This window comes from Ceratotherium simum, chromosome 13 (genome assembly GCF_057802395.1).
Source record: "Ceratotherium simum simum isolate JZ-2026a chromosome 13, ASM5780239v1, whole genome shotgun sequence".
NCBI classification, from domain to species: domain Eukaryota; kingdom Metazoa; phylum Chordata; class Mammalia; order Perissodactyla; family Rhinocerotidae; genus Ceratotherium; species Ceratotherium simum.
The window spans coordinates 48,090,949-48,112,975 of record NC_141912.1 but is presented as its reverse complement, the minus strand read 5'-3'; the positions used below and the strand labels follow the sequence as shown (position 1 = coordinate 48,112,975).

Sequence of the window (22,027 nt, the reverse complement as noted above, 5' to 3'; positions counted from 1 at the left end):
CATCCTATATTCAGAATAGTTTCTAAGATGTTCTGAGATTCTATGACACAGGGTAGAGGCTTCTGTGAGGTGAACTCCCCTGGAATTGGATCTGGTGTGGAGTTTTCATACATCACACTTGTAAGGCTTGTTCTATATATGTGTGCTCTACCCCAAGTCTCATTAAGGCTAATGCATATTAGCCCAGCATTTAAACTCAGTATGTCACTGAATCTTCTTCTAGATGTGTTTCTAGCCCAATTTTTCAATTCTAATAGAAGAGTGTGTTTCCTTTAAAACTTTTCTCCCACCAAACACTGTGGTGATTGTATTATCTTACTGGTCAATATTACTGGATTATCCAGGGTTTTCAAGTGCATCCTTTTAGTTTTTTTTGCTTTGTTTGTAGATTTATTTCTCTAGGCACAGAGCACCTTCTTTACACTCTGATAGTATCTGATGCATCTCATCAAATTGCTCCTGCCTATTGCACTCTTCAGATTAAGGCACTATGATCGTTTTTCTTACCCTTGGTGTATTTTATTGATAGATGAAATAAATAAATGGTTAAACATAATAGTGTGTTATCATAGATCTTCAGGTTATTAAACATTTCAAGAACCATCTGGTTAAATTCTCAACTAATACTTGACTCACTCCTCCACATCCTTCTAAGTGGTCATGTATTCCATATTCAGAACATTTTTAAGAATTCTACAAGGTTATATGATCAGAAATATCAACTCACCTTCATTTGGGTTTATAAAAAGTTTATTCCCCTAAAAGCTAAATATTGAACTACCATATGACCCAGCAATTCCACTCTTAGGTATATATCCAAAAGAATTGAAAATAGATTCTCAAAAGATTCTTGTACATGCGTGTTCATAGGAGCATTACTCACAATAGCCAAAAGGTAGAAAAGCTCAAGTGTCCACCAGCAGATGAATGGATGAATAAAATATAGTATATACATACAATCTTATATTAATTCAGCCATAAAAAGGAATGATGTTCTGAAACATGCTACAACCTGGATGAATCTTGAAAACATTATGCTAACTGAAATAAGCCAGATACAAAGGGACAAATATTGTATGAGTGCACTTATATGAAATATTTAGAAGAGGCAAATTCAAAGAGAGAGAAAGAAGAGCAAAGGTTACCAGGGATAGGGGGAGAGGGGAATGGGAAATTATTGCTTAATGGTTAGAGTTTCTATTTGGCATGATGAAAAGGTTTTGGAAATAGATAGGGGTTATGGTTGCACAACATTGTGAATGTAACTAATGCCACTGAGTTGTACACTTAAAAGAGGTTAAAATTTTATCTTGTGTATATCTTACCACAATAAAAACAAATTTCAAAAAAGTATAAAGTGTGGTTTCCTGAATTTTTGGAATCCATGGTATAATTCTTTTAGGGTAGCAGTTAGCTTGGATGCTTGCTTCTAGGCTGTGCTGTGAGTAGAGATTTCTGAAGTAGGCATTCTGATCCAGAACTTAGAATATGGTTTGTTTATACATATATTTAATATATGTTTAGGTATATGTTACTATAGACAAGTGTCTATATAAATATATTTCCTACTAACAACCTCATTGCAGATGCCCCATAAGTAATTTCTTTTAGTGGTCCCGTATTAATGAAGTTCAACACCACATGCTGGGTTGATAATTTTCAACAGCAAGGTAAATGCAGACAAAGTTACTATTATTGAGGATAAATGGGCCAGGAAGAGCATAGTTAAAACAAATAATTATAGGAATGTAGCTTATAAAATTGAGAACAATTTGAAACTTTTGATACTCACGTGATATTAACATGGCAGGGATGTGAAATCATGCTAAACTTTCTGTTGCATTTAGCATTTGGATACAGATACTGAAAAAATCTATATGTAAATAAAAAAATAATTAAAATATGTAGTCATGAAGATAGTGAATATAGATTATAAAATGCCTAAACTACTAGAGAAAATTAGATTGACCCCAAATGAGTGAGGCCTAATGGACATGATGTCTGTCTTTGCATTGTAATTCCTTCCCCTGTCCTTCTATTAATAGCATCTCTCTCTCTAGTCATGGTTACCCAAATCCCAAGCAAGAATCATTGGTCGATCAGCAAACACATGATCAAAACTATGTCAATCTGAATCTTTTCCTGCACTTTGTCTTACTGAGGAGGAGATGGAAAGGACCCTTTTTTCTCCCTTAAGACTGTAAGTTATAGGAATATGAGCCTACAGGTATCACTATTCAAGTAGGAGCCACATGGAGGAGAAACCTGAGGGAATGACACCAACAAAGAGAGGAAAATAACTTGGTAGTAGGAATGTGAAGAGGAATGTGAAGAGATTACCTGACGTGGTTTAAACTTTGATATTCTTTCGACACTGAGGCCAGCTTCTTTTTCACTGTTCTGTGTTTTCTTCGTTTCAGCCTTTCTGTGAACACATGTGCATTTTTTTCTTATATTGTTTTGAATTGTGTATTATCACTTAAAAAAGAATCCTGACCCAAACCTCAAGAGGAGAACAACTGAGGCAACAAGATCAGATGACAAATTAATAACCTAAAATAATTTACCATGTTGAAGTCTCATTATATTGAAATAAATAAAAATAATTAATTAAATAAATCAAAAGTAATAAAAATAAACATGAAGGATTAAATTTTCCTATGGGACAGATATCATTGGATTAGGTAAAAAAAGTTAAACAGAGAAACAGAATAAAAACAAATAGAGACGTCAAACAAGATTAGTTAAATCCTATTTTCAAGAAATACATCCCAAAGAAAATGACACAAAGTTTAAAAATGAAGGATGGAAAAAAATACCAAAGGAAACCTTATTTTAAAAAATAGGGGGCCAGTGCCATAGTCTAGTGGTTAAGTTTGGCGTGCTCTGCTTCAGCGGCTCAGGTTTGGTTCCCAGGCATGAACCTACACCACTTGTCAGTAGCCACGCTGTGGTGGCGACTCACTTATAAAATAGAGGAAGATTGGCACAGACATTAGATCAGGGTGTATCTTTCTCAGCAAAACACAAAACAAAATTAAAAAACAAACTAATGTGACAATATTAATATAAGAAAAAAATAGAATTCAATATGAGGATTATTTGTTTAGATCAAGAGGCCTGTTTTATTATGACACAAGTTCTATTTTACTAAGAACTTATAACAGTCAGGAGCTTTTATTCTTCTAGCCACGTCAGTTTAAAATATGCAAAGCAAACTTGATGAGACATATAACTACTAGTAGATAAAGCTATAACCAAAATGGGAGATGTTAACACTTCCTCTCAGAACCATCAGGTCAAGCAGTGTAACCATAATGTGAACAAACATGACTCATGGGATGTAGTCATCAAGGGGCTCTATTTTGCATCTCATTGTCCTTTTGCATTTGTTCAGTGGGGCTATTTTTCCCCTTTTCCCAGCTCACGTTAACTGGGCAGCCTCATGATTTACACCAAAGAAATAATCCCTGTTTCATTTGTCAGAGTCTCAATTCAGCCATTGAAGCATCCAGTTGTGTGTAAGCATCAAGAACTCTAATCTTGATTGAAGGCGTCTCCTCCTCTCTGCTCTAGGTCCTACTGCAGGTGAACATCTAAGGAAAGGAGGCCGGTTGACTCCTTCTCTCTTTCCTCCCCTATCTCTTCTCCTCCTTCTCCCCTTCTGGCTAACTGACTCCTCTAACTAGCTGGGATGGGTGGATGAGGACATTGGGAGAGAGGCCCTACTGCCTCCCTAGAAATGTCTGGTTCATGGAAATTGCAAGTCTTTTCCCCAAGGCTTTGGAAGAGCGGTTTCCTATCAAATTTCAGGCCACCACTTCGCTCCCACAGAGGTCACTTCAGCCAGTATGTTGCACTTTAGCTTCTTAGCCTTGACTCAAAACTCAGTCTACTACTATTGTCCTTCTAACTGCAGGGTATACAGGTTACACTCTGAATAGCTACCCCCAATCCCCTTTCTATGGATGTGGGGATGGGGGTAGCACACCCCCACTCTTCTTTCTTGTGAGAGAGAGAGAGAGATTGTGACTTAGAGCGGGGTTCAACCTAGAGAAATTCTCTTCAACAATTTTTTCCAAACTCAACTCTTGACTCTTTAATATCCTAGATGTGGGTGAGGGACTTCACAAACACCTTTGAAAATTCTGCATTGTGGGTCTGCCACTTCACCTTGAGATGTAGTTTCTAATATTTGTGAGTATCAGCCCCAAATTCCATTTTAACATTTTCTGATATAAGTAATTATGGAAAATATTTAAATAACAATTTATTCTCTCCCCCTCTGCCTCCCAATTGGTTCTTAGAAAAACAGTTATAACCTTAAATGCATTTATTAGGAAATGAAATAAACAATTAATAGATTAAGTCTTTAATTAGAGATGTTAGAAAACAATTCCAAGAAGAACGTAGAGAGACAGACTAAACAAATATAACTACAGGCTTCATAAGATAGAAAAAATTTTTTTAAAGTATATGTGATTTAAAAAGCCAAAAAGTGGATTTAAAAAAATATATATATATTAATAAATAAAATCTTAAAAATGCCAGCATGTCTGATTAACATGAAAAAAAATTCACGAATAATCTACATTAGGAAAAAGAAATACAATATAATTATAGATGCTCAGAAAATGAAAAATAAGAAGAAAATATTATGTGCACATTTATATCAATATATTTGGAAATCTAAAAGAAATAATTATTTTTTAGGAAAATATGATGACCAAAAAATGACTGGAGAACAAGTAAAATACCTTAATAAACCAACAACAAAATAAAAAAAAAATGAAAATGTATTCAAAGCCGCACTGCTTTAAATGACATCTGTTTAGCTCGTGAGTTTAATCAAATCATCCTGTAAGACACTTAAGAATTGTCTAATAATTCCTGTTATTTAAGCGATTTCAAAGTAAATAAAATGATTAAAATTTACTTACTCATCACAAGGCTACCAACCTAATAATCTAATAATACAATTTAATAATCCAATAGTACCAATTAATCTAATAATACAGGGCTATCTAATAATACAAGGGTATCACAAAAACCTAATAATGGCCCAGTGTCACATATGAACATAACTACATTTTTTTAAATCAACAAATTAAATCCTTTATTGTGTGAAAAGACTAATATAACATAACCAAGTATATTTATCTCAGGACTGCAAATATGATTCATCATTAAGGAATTCCTTCTAGTTTATAACAGAAAAGGTATTTTCAAATAATTGGGGAGAAAGGCTTGCTATTCAGTATATAATGTGTAATGACTGGATATTCATATTGGAAAAATTAATGTTATAATTCTATCACTCATCATATACAAAAAGAAACTCCATATAAATTAAATATCTATATTTAGAAGTTCACAGCGTTGTTAGGAAAAAAAAACAAAAGATGAGAAAAATCTTTATTCCCCTCAGTTAGGCCTCCTAATATGTTACAAGCCCAAAGGCCATCAAAGAAAAAGTTGAGAAATGTAACTCAACGAGTAGTAGCATATTCTGTAGAATGTAAGATATCTTAAATAAAGCAAAAAGACCAGCACCAGATTGGAGAAAATGTTTGTAAAAGAAAAAAAAGAAACTTATATAAAAGATTACTAACCTTAGTATATTGTTAAACTGTTAATTTTTAAAAAGGCAGGAAATCCAATAAAAAAATGGAGCAAATATTATCACAAGCAACTCATAAATAGAAATTACTAATGCTAATAAATATGAAGGGACATGCTCAATCTCACAGGTAATCAAGGGAAACGTATTAAAACAACAATGGTGTGCCATTTCCAGCTCCGATGATTGGTGAAAAAATGAGATGATAGTGAAGTTTTGCAAGGATCTGGGGAAACTGGCACTCTCACTGGTGAGTATGTGAATTGGTGCAGTTTTCTGGAGAATTATTTGACTGAATTTTTTAAGTTAAAAAGAAATGCCTTCCCTTTGACTCAGCAGTTTCGTGTCTAGAATTCTTTTCCACAGATCTCTTATACGTGTGCTCAAGAAAATTTATTTTGGCATTTTGGTAATCGAAAAAGAAAAAGAAAAAGAAAAAAAACAGACACAACATGAAATGTTCCACTGTTAAAGAATGATTAAAAAGTTTATGCTATTAATTTATTTACTTAGGCAATATATGGAAAGCCTTTAGAACAGTGTTTGGCATCTGGTAAGCACTATATGTATATGTGTTAGTTTTATTCTTTCCCCCCACCCTAGAATCGTAAGCTATTTGAAAGCAGTGTGTTTGTCTGTTTCATTCTCTGTTGTGTCGCCTGAGTCTGGAACAAAGCCTGGCACAATAGCAGGTTCTCAATCAATATATTTAGAATGACTCTTATATACATGCAATGCTCCTTATTCTGTGATTGCCCCTCTATATCCATTCTCTGCCCTGCTCTGATTCCTGGGAAGCTGACCTGGGGTTCTCTTACCTTCTGGCTTTTGGTTTGGATCAGTCCCTGGAGGCATCAGCAGGATTGGAGAGGGAGAGGGTATTTCTGGTATTTCTCCACTGCCACTTCTCTGCCATACTGTGGTGGGGAGTGACTGCGTCTCTCTGTCAATGGCCAGACCTCCCATTGGGTAAGTCTGGCCAGGCCTCCCATGGCCACAGCTCTCACTGGGCTCCAGGAACAAAGAACATTCCTCTCCCTGTTTCCTCAGGCCTTGAGGTGGTAACTGCTTTCTTCTGTTGCTAAAACCTGGATGCTTTACCCTCTCTTGCTGGTTCACTTAATGCTGCCCACACATGTTTCCAGTTACAACATCAACTGATACACAGGCTACACAATGCAGCAATTAAATAGTGTGAGGGAGAGCTAGAAGTACTGACATGAAAACAATTTCACAATGGATATGTTAGATTTTAAAAAAGCCAAAAAAAGGTACCCATATATGTATCTTTATGCACAATCAAGATTTACCGTGTTTTGGTTTAATGCTATTTCCAACATTTAGATATTTTAAATCCATAGTGGACTATAATAGAAAGAAGATATGAATATATAATAAATATTTGGACAATTCAGTGGTTTAAAAAGGGCTCTAACTGTCCAAATATATAAATGACTGTAAATCCTAGACAACTTACGTCGTTCCAGCAACAATCCTGGGACATTAATCCAACTCCTTCTTGAGGTTCCACACCCTTTGGCTATATCACAAAGAATAAGGATTCCATGGCAACACCAACTGGGCATTTGCAGCACCATCACCAAGCATCATGCACTATAGCATAATAGCATCATCACTATAATTCCTTTAATTATGACACTTTGGTTTATAAAGTGATGATCAAAGAACAGACTATAAAGTCTTAAAAACTTCTGCTGTTTAGACATCCAGATAAAATATCTTCTGACATATTTAAGTGCTGTTGGTTTGAAACCTTAAGAGTTCCCCAGGTAAAATCTGAAACTGGCTCCCATACAGGGAGGGCAAAGAAAGACCAAAGAAAGAGGCAGCCCACTCCAAATGATAGGTGGCAAGTTTAATAAGCAAGGGAACTTATATATTAGGCTTGTCTTGGGCCGCCACAAGATGAGTAGATCTCCACACCTGCCCGCCAGCAAGCTTATATAGAGGCCTTAACTGGGTTCAGCCACGTACACCAGCCAGAGGTCCCAACAACAGATTGCTCTCTTAAGGCTGTGTCCTTGAAACAGCTCCTATTGTGGGAACAGTAGGCAGAAGGTACACTCCAAGACCAGGGGAGGGGATGAGGAGCCTCTCTAGGGGGTCTAGCTTGCAGGTAAGCTGTGAGGTCCTCTTGATTACGTCCTTCAGCAAATGCCTAGAAAATGATATTGAAACATCAAAGTATGAATGACAAGTTATCTCTGAGTATGAAATTGGAATTATTATGGGCATGGGGAAATGTACCTTTTTGTTCTCTAAACTTCTGGACGATTGAAAAACAATTTTACAGTGAGCACACATTCATTTTATTCATTTTCTAATTATGTAAACAAATTTGAATAAAATTTGATACAAAAGAATGGTGGGATCTTTTAGAATGGAATTCTGACAAAATTTTGATAATTCCGTGGAAGAGAAAAAGAAAAGAGAACATTTTGACTATACACAGAGCTCTCTGAGATCAGCATTTAAAAGAACATGTTAAAAAAAAAAAAAAGAGGAAGAATCGACACAGAGAGATCATGAGGGTCACTAAACCCCGAGTGTGAATGGAATGTATTAAGCGGAGCAGGCAGTCTGCACAATACAGTCAGGATAGCCCAAAGCCCCGACCGTCTTGAGATCCATGAAGAAGAGCTCAAGACAATAAAAAAATATGTATTTTGGCTAAGAGCAGACAAGAACATAAGCTGAACAAAAGACAGAACAGTTGAGGGAAGATGCACACTTTTGCTAACCTGACAGAAACAGCACACATAGTCAACCATTGTTTTCTTTTGTTTTCTTTAACAAGGAGATGTAAAGAAAGGGTGTCAGGGGGAATCAAAACTCAGCGCATGAGAGAAGATATAAGCAAACACCTAGACCCTTTAACGGTATTCAGTTTCCACATACCAAAAGATTATATTCTAGTGTAATAAAAGAATTTACAAATACGATCAAGAACACAGTTGAAAATCTTTCCAAACGGGAGAAGTTTAAGGAAGTGAAACAATGTCCCAATGTTTTAAAATGAGGCAGATTCTAAAGACTCATTTAACCTCAATTCTTATGTGTGTGTGTGTGTGTGTGAAGTGTTCTCTTATCTTCTAATTCTATCAGTATCTTATTTGTGCAGAGACACTGCGTTAGTTTGCTGGGGCTGCCATAACAAAGTACCACAGGCTGGGTAGCTTAAACAACAGAAATTCATTTCCTTGTAGTTCTGGAGGCTAGAAGTTCAAGAGCAAGGTGTCAGCAGAGTCGGTTTCTTCTGAAAGCCTCTGTCCTTGGCATGTAGATGGGTTTCTTCTTTTGGTGTCTTCACATGGTCTTAATTCTCTGTGAATCTGTGTCCTAATCTCTTCTTTTAAGGACACCAGTCATATCGGATTAGCCCCCACCAATGACCTCATTTTACCTCTTTAAAGACCCTGTGTCCAAATACAGTCACATTATATGTGACATAGGTACTGGGGGTTAGGACTTCAGCATATGAATTTTGGAGGGACACAATGCAGCCCATAATGGATACTTACCACCTTTAACTGAAATTTAATTATATATCTTAATATTGATGTGATTATGTAAACGTCTTAAATGCTAGAAGGCTAGTTTGATTATCTTTGTATCTCATGGCATCTTTACCCATCAAGGTGATCGTTAAATGTTTGTTGAGGGAGAATGAGTGAATGAATTAAAGGTATATATTGTGAAGCAATGCCTTTCTTACCTCTGGAAGCATTCTAATTTAGACTGTAAGATCATGTGTGAACATTCTTGCTGGAGAGAGAGAAGTTAGAAAAACTAAAGCTGAAGTTCCTTCTGTGAGGGCCCTATGAGTACAGAGAGTGAGGAGCGACTCATGACAGGTGCAGGGACAGCTGTAGCAAGACCCGTCATCCACCTCACAAAAGAAGATTCCTTTCTTCTCTCTACGGAATGACATCAACTCCAGTCCCATCAGCCCGGTCTTCCCACATGAACTCATATCAAGAAGACAGAGAAGGCAAGTTCAGTGTGGTCCTGGTTCTTATGCACCAGAAGAAGCTGGACCAAGGTGGAGGGCTGCCCCCTCTCAGAGAGAGCACCTTTGAGGCACCTGCCCTTTAGAATAATCTCTGAAATTTTGCCTGTTTCCCCTGTGACATTTAGTATCTTCTTGAGTTCTGGCTGTGCACCAGACTTAGGGCATCTTTCCATAGACATGGCAGTTGGATGATTTTGAACCTGGTAATTGACTTATCTCAGTTCTGGAACCTTTTGACAATCCTCCAAACAATGTGGCCAGAGCTCTTCAAACCATCCTCTGCTTGTCTGCTTGGTTCTTCCCAGTGCTGACCCCTCAGTTGTCAAGAACTAGGAGTCTTGATTATCTTGACCAGGCCTGGGAGATGATTTAAACCTAAAACAGGCAACCCCAACTGCATCCCAACATGGTACTGGGTGGGAACTTCATGCCTCGAAATTCTGCAGTGCTGGGTTAAACATGGGCAGAAGGCTGCTCTAGGGAGCTCAACATTAATTAACAATTTCTTTCATATGGAAAAGTATGCTCAGAGCTCCAAATCCCTGACTTCTAAATTAACGTTGTAAACATTTTTTTCAGATGATGACTGTTAGTAGAAGTGTTTTTTCCAAGTTGTCACAATTTTTCAAATTTATCGATTTTTTCCCTTTCATTTCATTCCATAGATAGGAGGCAAAGGAGAGAAGTGATCACCATCCTTCCAGTTTCCCAGGACTTTTCCCAAATGCCCATTTATAAACGTCCATCTGTTCTGGGCCTCGATCTGAAATGGGAAACTCTTTTACATTGTCAGTGATGATAGAAGGTGATGAAGGACAAGGAGAAAATGGCAGTCACTGTCTCTCTCAGATTTGCAAATTAATAAGTGCAAGCTTAACTTGCCAAAAGTTTAAAAATAAGTACCAATAAATCAATGTTCGCAATATTTGTGATCTTTCTAATGAGAAATATTTGTGAAGCAGTGTGATTATTTAAAAAATCAACTTAGCCATAAACTTATCTAACCAATAAATGCAATTTAACTGATAAATTGAAATCAATTTCTCACCTGCTAATTATAAATTATTTTTTAAAAATTAAGGTAATGTACAGAAATAGCTCACTGCTTAATAAATACGACTAACAACTGTTATTGCAGCATATTTTTTAAATCCTTTTCCAGGTGTAGCACCTACAGTTTCTTCAAATGTGAAAGGAACAAATTAAAAAATAAGAACATAAAGATTATGAGGATATACTTGAAGTCAGACAGTCCAGAATTTTAATCTTAGCTCTTTTACTGATTAAAAGGGTGACCTTGGGCCTGAGTTTCCTTACCTTCTAAAGAGTTAATGATCTCTACCTTGTTGTGATTAAATGAAATCGTGTATTCAAAAAAGTCCAATATAGTGCCAGTCACATAGAAGCACCTTATAAATGATACTTATTTTGCAATCTTAACTAAATTTCTATAAATATTATAATGGATATGGAAAAGATGATACAGTTTATGAGTACATTATATTGTTACCCACATAAAAGGCAAATAATTGAAGTGGATATAGCACATGTTTCTGACTCATAATGTTTTCTCATTAGATATCGCTTTCTTTTCAGACTTCCTTGTGCCCACTGCTTTTCCTTTAAGTGTATTGATGAGTGAGAGCTTTCTTTAGTAAAGTAAGCTTTATTTGATTAAAAGAAAATAACCAAACAATCACAAAGAGAAAGTTTACATATGTTGTGAGTAAAAATATACTTTGAGTAATCCTTTTTTATTGAAGGTCCTTGAAGCAAGGCATTTCTTCTTCTTTTTTTTTTTTTTTTGTGAGGAGGACTAGCCCTGAGCTAACATCTGATGCCAATCCTCCCCTTTTTTCTTGAGGAAGATTGGCCCTGAGCTAACATCCGTAGCCATCTTCTACTTTATGTGGGACGCCGCCACAACATGGCTTAACAAGTGGTGCGTCGGTGCGTGCGTGGGATCCGCCGCAGCGGAGCGGGCGCACTTAACCGCTTGCGCCACCAGGCCGGCCCTGAAGCAAGCCATTTCTAAGTGGAAAAATGACATATGCTGTGTCTGTTCCTCCATCTCTCTCTCTCTCTCATTACAGCTGTTAATGGTTAATAAGGATTTGAAAAGAAGCAGTGGCAACCCTTGCAGTTAACTTGGTTCAAGTAATGCAAACATGCTAAAATTCATTTTTATTTTAATTTTTTATTTGCTTTGCTGATCCTTACACACATATTCAGGTAAACAGAGGATATAAATCATTTTAACCGAGAAGCTGCATTTACATCAATATTTTCTGTATATTACACACTTTATCTAAGAGTTAACTTCTTAAGAGGCTACCATATAATTGAGAATAGAGATACATAGACATTATAATTGACCCTTGTATTGGCTGCCTAACTCATTAATAATTGAGAGCTGAAGGAAACGATAGATCATGCAACAGCAGGCTAATTCTTTTTAGATGGTTCTGACTTTTTCATTTGCCTCATCAGCTTTCTTTTTAGAATCAACATACTGTATAAGCTTTGGAGCAAGACAGATCTGAATTTGAATCCAGGCTCTGCCATCTAGTGGTTATGAGAGCTTAAGAAAGTTATTTACCCTCTTGAAGCCTCAATTAATTCATCTAGAAACATATGACAATTAACATTGCCCACCCAGGACTTCTGTGAGGATTAAGTAAGATAGTGTACGTAAGGGTCCTGGCTCTTAGTAAAGGTCCCATAAATGTTAATTGTTATGACTGATCATTAACACATGCTGTGTTACATCACTACATAGATAAAGATAGTCATAGAGAGGAGGGGGGAGGGAAGGAGGAGTGGAGGTAGGTGGGTAAGTTGCCATGTCTCCTATTTCAGTAGTTTAAATCCTGGGCTGCTCCAAGTCTGCCTAGCGCCTACTTTGGAACAAACAGCTCTTTTGTATTTGTGATATAATTTTGAAAATAAATAGAAACTAAAGACAGAATATCAATGTAAAGGAATTGTTATTTGCACTTTTAGAAAAGAATAGGAATAACAAAAATGCTAGGACAAATTGTCATTTGTGCAAATGATAAAAAGGAACAGCACACAGTAACCATAGAAAGTCATGGTTGGAATGCTTCATTTCTTTCTATAGTGTGATGTTTTTCTCCACAGACATTCTCACTCTCTTGATCTGAAGTTTCCCCCCCACTAAAGTAAGAAAAGATAAGGAGAAAAAAATCTACCCGTCACTTTTCATTTCTATCATTCTACTGCCCCCTACTCAAGCAGACACAGCATTCTTAGTTCATTAGTTCATTTGTAGGCAGACTTGCTTGGAGGAAGAAGTGAATATGTCTTTTCCCTTTCACCTCCATAATCCTCATTCTTCCCTACTATTTCCCACTGAAGTATATCAGAAAAACACAGAAATGATGATTAATTACTGGCTTAAGTTTACTTGACAATTTTGACTTTTTATTAAAGGATATTATTCTAGTACAAGGGTCTGCAAACTACAGCCCCAAGCCAAATCTAGATTTCTATCTGTTTTTGTATGGATTATGAGCTAAGAATAGGTTTTTCTTTTTTAAATTCTGAAGTACAGTAAAAGAAAAATAATAATTTGTGGCATGTGAAAATTACATGAAATTCAAGTGTTTAGTGTCCGTAATTAAAGTTTTACTAGAACACAGGCATACTCATTCATTTACACACTGTCTATGGCTGCTTTCGTGCTCCAACAGCAGAGTTGAGGAGTTGTGACACAGACTGTATGTTGCACTCTCACTGTTTTGCACTGCTGCTTGGTCCATTACAAATCACAGTGAGTTATAATTCTACAACATTTCTTATGCCATGCATATTGCTGTATGACAACATTTGTTTTATGATTGTTGCGTGTAATGTCAAAATAAGAAGAAAAAAGAGGACTTTGAGTTTTGCAATCTTATGGTACAGTGGGGTGTGGATTATTTCATTATCAAATTAGAGGGCAAAATATTTTTTTATTAAGTAATGACACTCTAGCAGTGCTAAATAAATGTTGATATTTCTGGACTATGCACTCGTCATGTCTCTAACTCATGAGAAAACAAAAATCAGAAAAAGTAGAAAATTTTAAATGGAATATGTCATCACAACAGAATTTCTTCACAAAAATGAAAAACAAAAGTGAGGCTGCAACTAAATTTCTCAGCTGCTCATTTATTAGCCAAGCAAGGAAATCTATTTATTGATGTTGACTTAACAATTGGAGAAATGTAGCCAGAGGATGTAAATGAGACCTTCAACTTTTCAGCAAGGACACTTTCTCAAAGAGTTGAAAACAGTGGGAACGATATCAATAGTCAATAAAAAACAAGGCAAATCAACTTGAGTGGCAATCCTTAGCTCTTGATGAGTCAAAGATGTTATCAATACAGTCAGTTATTTCTTATCAGAGAAGTCAATGATGAGTTTAAAGTGACCCTCTCTGAATAATCTGTGTGGAACAAATATAGGTGATAATATTTTCAAAGAAGTTGACAAAACACTAATTCAGAACAACCTGAGGTGGAATCTGCTAAGATGTGTTATGCCTGATGGGGTCAAAAATATGTGTGGAGCAGAAAAGGGCTTATTTTTTTTACACATTCACAAAGCTTGTGAAGACGTAAAGTGTTTAAAGCCTAAGGTTACTCATGGTATTATTCATCAGCAGGTACTTTGCAGAAGGTATTTGAATCTTGTGTATCTTCTTGTGTTATTGAACCGTTAGTGTCAACAGTGAACTTCATTAACTCTTGTGAACTTAACATTGTCAGTTGGATGATTTTGAATTTAGGACCAAGAACAAAATTTTTCTGCATAAGAAGAACTTCTCTTAATCACTATTATCAAATACTGAGCAGCTTCGAAATTAGCTTTTGCTGTGCACTTGATAACATTTTGTAATGAACATTAAGAAGAATGGCGAAAGAGTACTTATATGTGAAATCTATAGTACAGTAATTTTTATAACTGATGTTATTTGAAGCACAAGTAGTATCAATTTTTTTATAAGTCCTGTGCCATCAAAAGTTAAAACCATAGGCTAGATCTCCATTCTTACATAAATTGGTAGTGGGCTAAACTACAGTTCTGAGTTAAAACTAGTTACAGCAGCATTTTTCTGACCTTGATGAAAGTGCAAGGGAAATTTCCATATTTTAAAATCCATTTAATTGTGCAATTGAGGAGCTTCCATATAACCTTCAATTGGAAGTGATTAAGCTGCAGTGTAATGACATGTTAAAAGGCAAATATCAAGAAGAGAATCCAACAGAATCTATAAATTTTTTCCAAGAGATGAATATATTCAATGAAAATCATATGGTTGTGGTTTGTTACCAGTAATTGGCAGTACCTATCTGTGTGAAAAGACATTTCACAGATGAAACATACAAAATTCACTTCAGATCAATATCAACAGATGGACATTTGCAACCAATTTTGATGATAGAGAACACTAAATTTGAAACCCCACTTGGTGAGTTTTCTATCACCGCTATAACAAATTACAACGTAGCGGCTTAAAACAATAGCATTTATCATCTCAGAGTCTGGAAGTCAGAATGTGACTGAGTTACAGCATAGCTCAACTGGATTCTCTACTTAAAGTCTCACAAGGCCGAAATCAAGGTGTCTGCAAAGCAGTGTTCCTTTCTGGAAGCTTTGAGAGTGATTCCACTTCTAAGTTCATTCAGGTTGTTGGACAAATTCAATTCCTTATGGTTGTTGACCTGAGGCCCTCATTTCCTTGCTGCCTGTCAGCCAGGAGCCAATCTTTGCTTCTAGATATTCCGCACATTCTTTCTCATGCTTTCCATGTGGTCCCACCCCCAATTGTAGGTCAAGTCCCTCTCATGCTTCCAATCTCTACAACTTCTCCCTCGCTGCATCTCTCAGAACTCCAGCCTAAGAGCATTCTCTCTACTTTTAAGAGCTCATTTGATTAGATTAGGCCCACCTGGATAATTCAGGCTATTTTAACATCCATAACCTCAATTATATCTGCAATTTCTCTTTTGCCATGTAACATATTTAAACAATCCAAAGATTAGGACAAGGTTGTGGACATATTTGTAGGGCCATTATTCTGCCTACCATGTCCAATTAACCAAAATGTTATTATCCAAAAAGAATTCCATTCTTCTTATTAGCAGATCTGTGTTACAAAAATATTGTACTCTTATTAGTATTATATTTTGAATTTTGTTAATTAAAATGTATGGAAGTGTATGTTTCTCTCTTGTTATAAATACCTGTCTAATATCCTGAATTTTGCCATAAGCCTAAAATATTTACTATCAGGCCTATTACAGAAAAAGTTCATCAGTCCCTGTTCTAGTGTAAAAATAAATTGGTGCAGACTTTTCTGGAAGGGAGTTTAACAATGTGTTTCAAAAACTAAAAACAAAAACAAACAAAAACCTATACCAGGAATTATATTACTAGGAATTTTTCCTAGGAAACTAAGTATGTGTGCACTCAAATTTAGCAACAGATTTTGTTTATTCAGCATCATTTATAAACAGAGAAATCTGGAGCTAGGCCAAGTATGTACCAATAGGGGGATGGTTTAATAAATTACAATAAACCCATGCAGTACTATAATTATATTATAATGAATATAAATGGTAGCTATTTTTATCATCATTGATATGCATTTTAATGTTTTTAACAATGCATATTTATTATATTTTGAAGAGTTAACTATAATTAAAAGTTATTTTTATAAAATTAATTGACAATTTTGTGGGAACATTAAAGAAGCAGTTAAAAAAACTTTGGTCTAAAGTGGTTAATCTTGAAGTAGAGCTCTATAAACATTGTTTAGACATCTGGATAAATCTTTAAGAAGAAAGGGCTAAAAATATGACAGAGGTTGTCCCTAGTGAATGGGGCTGAGAGTGAGAAGCTGAGGAGCAGAGATTCTTGCTTTTCCTTATATGCACTATTTGATTTCACACTCAATACAAGTGTAAAAGTATGGAATTATGCATACATATTTGGGTGTGTGTACATGGTTTATTCTTTTAAGAAATATATGGTGGGGGCTGTCTTTTCACCAGCAAACCATTATACTTCACAAAGCAGAAATGACTGAGGAATTCAGAGTAGAACTACTTACTAAGGTTGCTTCCTGTGACCAAACAGGCCAGACTTAAATGAACAAAATATAAATGGAATGAAATCTCCTGGAACCTGAAGACAATACTCCAGGTCACATTTTTCCTTCTCATTCTCATGTTCTAATGTCTTCCCTCCACATTCATTTCCTGAAGAGAAAACATTTGAATCTGCTGGTTAAAGAAAGCCCTCCCTTCTCACCAAGAGAAGGGAAATCTTTGAGCAAGGTCTTTTTTTTCTAGGGCAAGTTTGACATAGGCAGTGAAATATTTTCCCTGGTTACATAAATAGGCAGAGTGAGAAGAGTCAATAGATCGACAATTTTTCTTAACAGGGAAATATCCAAGATACACTAAGAACACAGAAAATTCTCCTCAGCAGCCTGAATATCAGAATGAACAGGGGCTTTGAAGTAGGCAGGCCTGTTTCTATTTCCAGTAATCTAACTCTCTGAAGCTCAGTTCTATCATCTGCCATAGCGAGTAACTGATATCTATGTCACAGGATTCTTTAGTAATTCATTAGATAATGAGTATAAAGTAGCTAGCATAATATTTAGCATATGGTAAATACTCAACATGGCTAAGCTTCTCTGCCTATTATTGTAAACTTCTCCCCTCCAAACTGTATCCTTTTTAGTTTCTACAAAGATATAAATAATATCTAAATATATGTATATATACTTAGGTACAGCTTTTAATTACTATATGTAAATTAATTTTATTTAAATTATTTATGTTCTACTTTCAAGTAATTATGTACTTCCTTTCATTTTAGGTATTTTGAAGATAAGAAGCACATCTAATAATTCTTGTATAATATTATAATATGCATTCTACTTCTATTAATGTATTTGAATATTTATATTCAGTATTCCACTTAAGCCACACAATAGCTTATGAGGTATAAGCTTTTATTATCCTACCACTACGGATGAGAAGGCTAAAGCTTAGAGTGGTTAAATAACTTGGCCAAGGTAATACCACTAGGTGACAGAGGAGGGATTTGGGAGATTCGAACCTGGATGTGTCTGTGTCCCGAGTGCATTCAGGAGGTACACTATCTGTGTTTAGTGTACACATCCACATTTAATCTATCACCAAATTATATCTATCTTCACTTGTAGGTAACTCACAAATTCTTTCATTTCCCGCCACCCCTGTCCTTCTCACCCTGGTCCAGACTGCTCTTGTCATGGCTCAAACAAGTGTTTTAGCCTCCTAGAGGACTACCCGGTCTTCATTCTTGCACCCTCCAGCTCATTCTCTACACTGTAGCAGAGCTGTATTCTAAAACCTACTCTGTTCTTGTGACACTTCAGTGACTCCACATTGCTCTGAGCAAAAGCTCCAACTCTTTCAGTCTCCCTACAACATAAGCTCCAGGAAAGTAGCAACCCTGTCCAGCTCGCATGGGAGGGTTTTCTACATTTTGGTTATTCAGTAAGTCTTCAGTCAGTGTGTCGAATGAATCTGGTTTCCAAGCTTCTTTATATTCTTGCACCTGCTCATTCCTTCAGCCTCATCTTTTGCTACTCCTAACCTTGAATTTATACTCCAGCTCTAATGAGCTTTATTTAAATCCTGAAAATCACCAAAAAGAGAACTAGTTATCAGAAACACATAGCCCTGAAAACAAGACACAGACAATATGATAATACCAGGAGAGCTGAGGCTGGTGACAGGGCAGCTGGAGGGCCAAGCAAAGAGATGCTTGGGGACCAAAGGAAAATGGACAATGGACAGAAGGCAAATAGGAGCATAGATCCATGTCACCAACCACAAGGACGGAACCTCTGGATTGAAGGTTGTCTGTCTTATCCTTAGTGACATTCATACTTCTCTTTCCTTCCTTAATTTCTTCTGTACTTCTCTTACATTGGGAGAGGCACTCTAAAATGAGTTAAGTAGCTATTATGCTACTATATGGTTATGTGCCAGGCATCCTGCTAGAAACTGAGGGTGCAAGACCAGAGGGTAATGGGCATTGCTCTCATGAAGACTGCTGTCTATATAGGAGGGAGGCATAGATTGTTTCAATACAATAGAATGCAGACTGCGCTAAATTTTACAGCTGCTCAGCAAAGGAGAGGCACTTTGCTAAAGATAGGGCCCACAGAAAAGTTTCCTCACAGTTTCTATCAATGCCTATTGATTTTGCCTATGTCAACAAGATAACTAAATCTCCAGATGTTTAGTCTACATGTTTTCTGGAGATGTGTTGTTTAAGTAGAACATGCGAACAGTCATGTGAAAATTTCTTATTTTTCTATTTGAATATTAACTCATTTTGTTTACATTGCTTTTGCTGGCTAAAAGGTTGAAAATTTCCCAAAGGTCACAGTGGAATTCCTCTCTTTATCTGACAGGCTGAAGACCAAATTTTTGAATGTCAAACACACTCCTAAATATTCTGAGTTTGTCTGTTGTCTAATGTCATTTCACTTATATTTTTCCTGAGGAAATCTGTTTTCCCCAGCAAAAATCTCCATTTGGAATTAAGTCATATGCAGGTTCTGCGGCACCAGGAGTCAGGTTCTTCCATTTCTTTCCTTTCAAAATTTCTATACCTTTCTCAGGGGAGGGAAAGTCACCATAAGGCGCAGGGGTTACAATCATGAGGGGAGCAACTAAGTCTTTCATATTATGATTCCAGATGGACTGCAAACCCACCCAAATCTTTTCAGAAATATGCAGTGTTGAATATGCAGATTGGGAAGTTACTCAGAAATCACAGTTGCAACTCCTGGACCCACACACATGCAGGTTCAAATCCTTCCTCTGCCACCTTCTAGTGGTATGACCTTGGCCAAGTTACTTAACCACTCTAAGCTTTAGCCTTCTCATCTTTTACGTGGGATAAGGAAAGCTCACACTTCATAGGCTATTGTGTGGATTAAGTGGAATACTGAATGGAAGTATTCAAATACATTAACAGAAGTAGAATGCACATTATGTAGAGAGGGGGTACCGAGCGTGGGGAGAGGCCAGAGCAGTGGGAGCACTCCACTTCAGGTGTAGGCAATAAGAGCATTGGCTGCAGAAACTTTAAAGAAATAATAAAACTGACTAAAATCTGATCTGCTTTTTATTATCACCATGTATTGTCATTTTAACAACCTCCGTGGTAGAATCCTTTTCCCTGCTGGGTTGGACCACGCCCTCTGTGCCACTTCTCCCACCCCCCAAGTCACCTTCTCAGTAGTACTTACATCTCTTTTTCTCTCTGACCCTCCTGGGCAAGAGCTGCTGTTACCAGAGCTAGGGAGTGTTGTTATATTCTATTGCTGTTTATAACGATGTCAGCATGGATACCTCATGATGCACTAATAAATGTGGAGCTCTAACAAGGGGCAACAGCCCTATTGCTTCCGCATTAGAGCAGCTCCTTCCATGGTAAACCTGCTGCTCACTTCCACTTCAACAAATGGCTTCATAAAACTCTTTATTTGCCAGGATCTGATGGGAGAACTAACTGCCTTGTCAGGGAATAGGATGCATTGTCATGGTCAGGTCTGAAATTAATGAGCAACTCATCCTTTAGGAGCAGATTTCTCTCTGGGTGCAGTAACACCACTAAACTCCCAGTTTGATAACCAGTGACCTGATTTGAATATGAGCACAAGCTTTTTGGAGAAAATGTGTAACTTCATAACAAACACTGTGAAAGAAATATATACTGAGTTCATCCAAAAGAAAGAGATACAGTTTTTAGAATAATTTGAAGAAGGCTTTGCTAGGAACACTTGAGAAAAAAGAATTGTTATTGGAAGAAAGAGAAGAAGGGAAGAAGAGAGGGAAGGAAAACATGTAGAAAATCCTTCAGTTTTTGTAGGTCAAACTGATTGACCCATATTACATTCGGATTTGAGAAGAAAAAACAAAATTAAATTAAGAGATGCTTTAAAAAAAAAATGTGTGGTCTACTTCTTCCCAAATTAGAAAATGTTTATTTAAATGATTGAAAATCAAATGTGTACAAAGCACCACGTCATCTTTGTGCACTGATCCAATAAGACTCTGCACCGTACTGTACTTTGGCAGGCAGTATTTAATCTTCAGTCCAGCTATTCCCCTGTGGCCATAATATTCCAAGTATTTTTCCAGCCTCCATCTTTTCCAGACCAACACCAAAGCTTACATTCTTCTTGTGTGCTGGGCCACTCCCAATCCTCAGTGACTCTCTGATATTGTGCAAATAGTAACCAGGAAAGGGAGGCTGAGATTTGAGTAGGGAATCAAGAGGTTGCTCTTGTCAAAATGTAGCAAGCCTATCAAGTGAACCCCATGAACTCAAGTTTCAGAAGATCACAGAATCATAGCTGGAGGGCAAGTTAGAAATCATCTAGTTCAATTCCATTACTTTGTGATAGTTCACAAATACAAATCTAAGGCATATTGACATCAACTGATTTGACCAAGGTAAGACAGTGGTTAAGCAGGAGGAGAACCTAACTAATGGTTAAGACAAAAGCAGAACCTTGATTGCCTGAAATCTTCTCCAGAACTTTAACCATGTTCTACCACAAGAAAATACTAGTTCTGGCATAAATCCAGTACTGATGATTTATTTACAAATGGTATAAAAGTGGATGTCTACACCATTCTGTTCCTTTTTTGAATATATAGTAGGGATCGTTTACTATTAGAACGAGAATGGTGTTTATTTTAGGTTTTAAGCATGTAGGGTGCAACAACATAGCAATGAGACTAAACCTACAAGCCACGTTTGATACACAATCTTATATATGATGAATTTTGGGTTACTAATTAATGCAAATTCTATCTAAACTTCTTATAAATTTAAGTCAAGATGTTTGCATGAACTCCTCAGGTCAGTCATTTCCACCCCATACCGATACGGTGATCAGAGATAGTGGATTTTCCAGAGTAATAATACTTACATATTTGTATCCTATTGAAATGAGTAATTTTTTTTGTGTGTGTGTGAGGAATATCGGCCTGAGCTAACATCTGCCAATCCTCCTCTTTTTTTGCTGAGGAAGACTGGCCCTGGGCTAACATCCACGCCAATCTTCCCCCACTTTACATGGGACGCTGCCACAGCATGGCTTGACAAGCGGTGCGTTGGTGCACACCCGGGATCTGAACCTGCGAACCCCAGGCCACCGCAGTGGAGCGTGCACACCCAACCGCTTGCACCACCGAGCCGGCCCCGAAATAAAAGTAATTTTTAAATATCAAATATCATTGGACTTCCTTTGTGTACTATTATATAGTTTTTAATATAAATGA

At 36.7% G+C, this 22,027-nt stretch overlaps 1 long non-coding RNA gene across 1 annotated transcript; it reads right to left on the bottom strand.

Moving 5' to 3' along the window:
- Nucleotides 1-1,689: 1,689 nt before the first annotated feature.
- On the bottom strand, nucleotides 1,690-6,771 carry LOC147915716 (uncharacterized). Its single transcript, XR_015554141.1, has 3 exons — nucleotides 6,439-6,771; nucleotides 2,341-2,425; nucleotides 1,690-1,873 (listed from the first exon to the last, which is right to left on the bottom strand). It is a non-coding gene; the product is annotated as an uncharacterized LOC147915716 (long non-coding RNA).
- Between the last annotated feature and the right edge of the window lie 15,256 nt (nucleotides 6,772-22,027).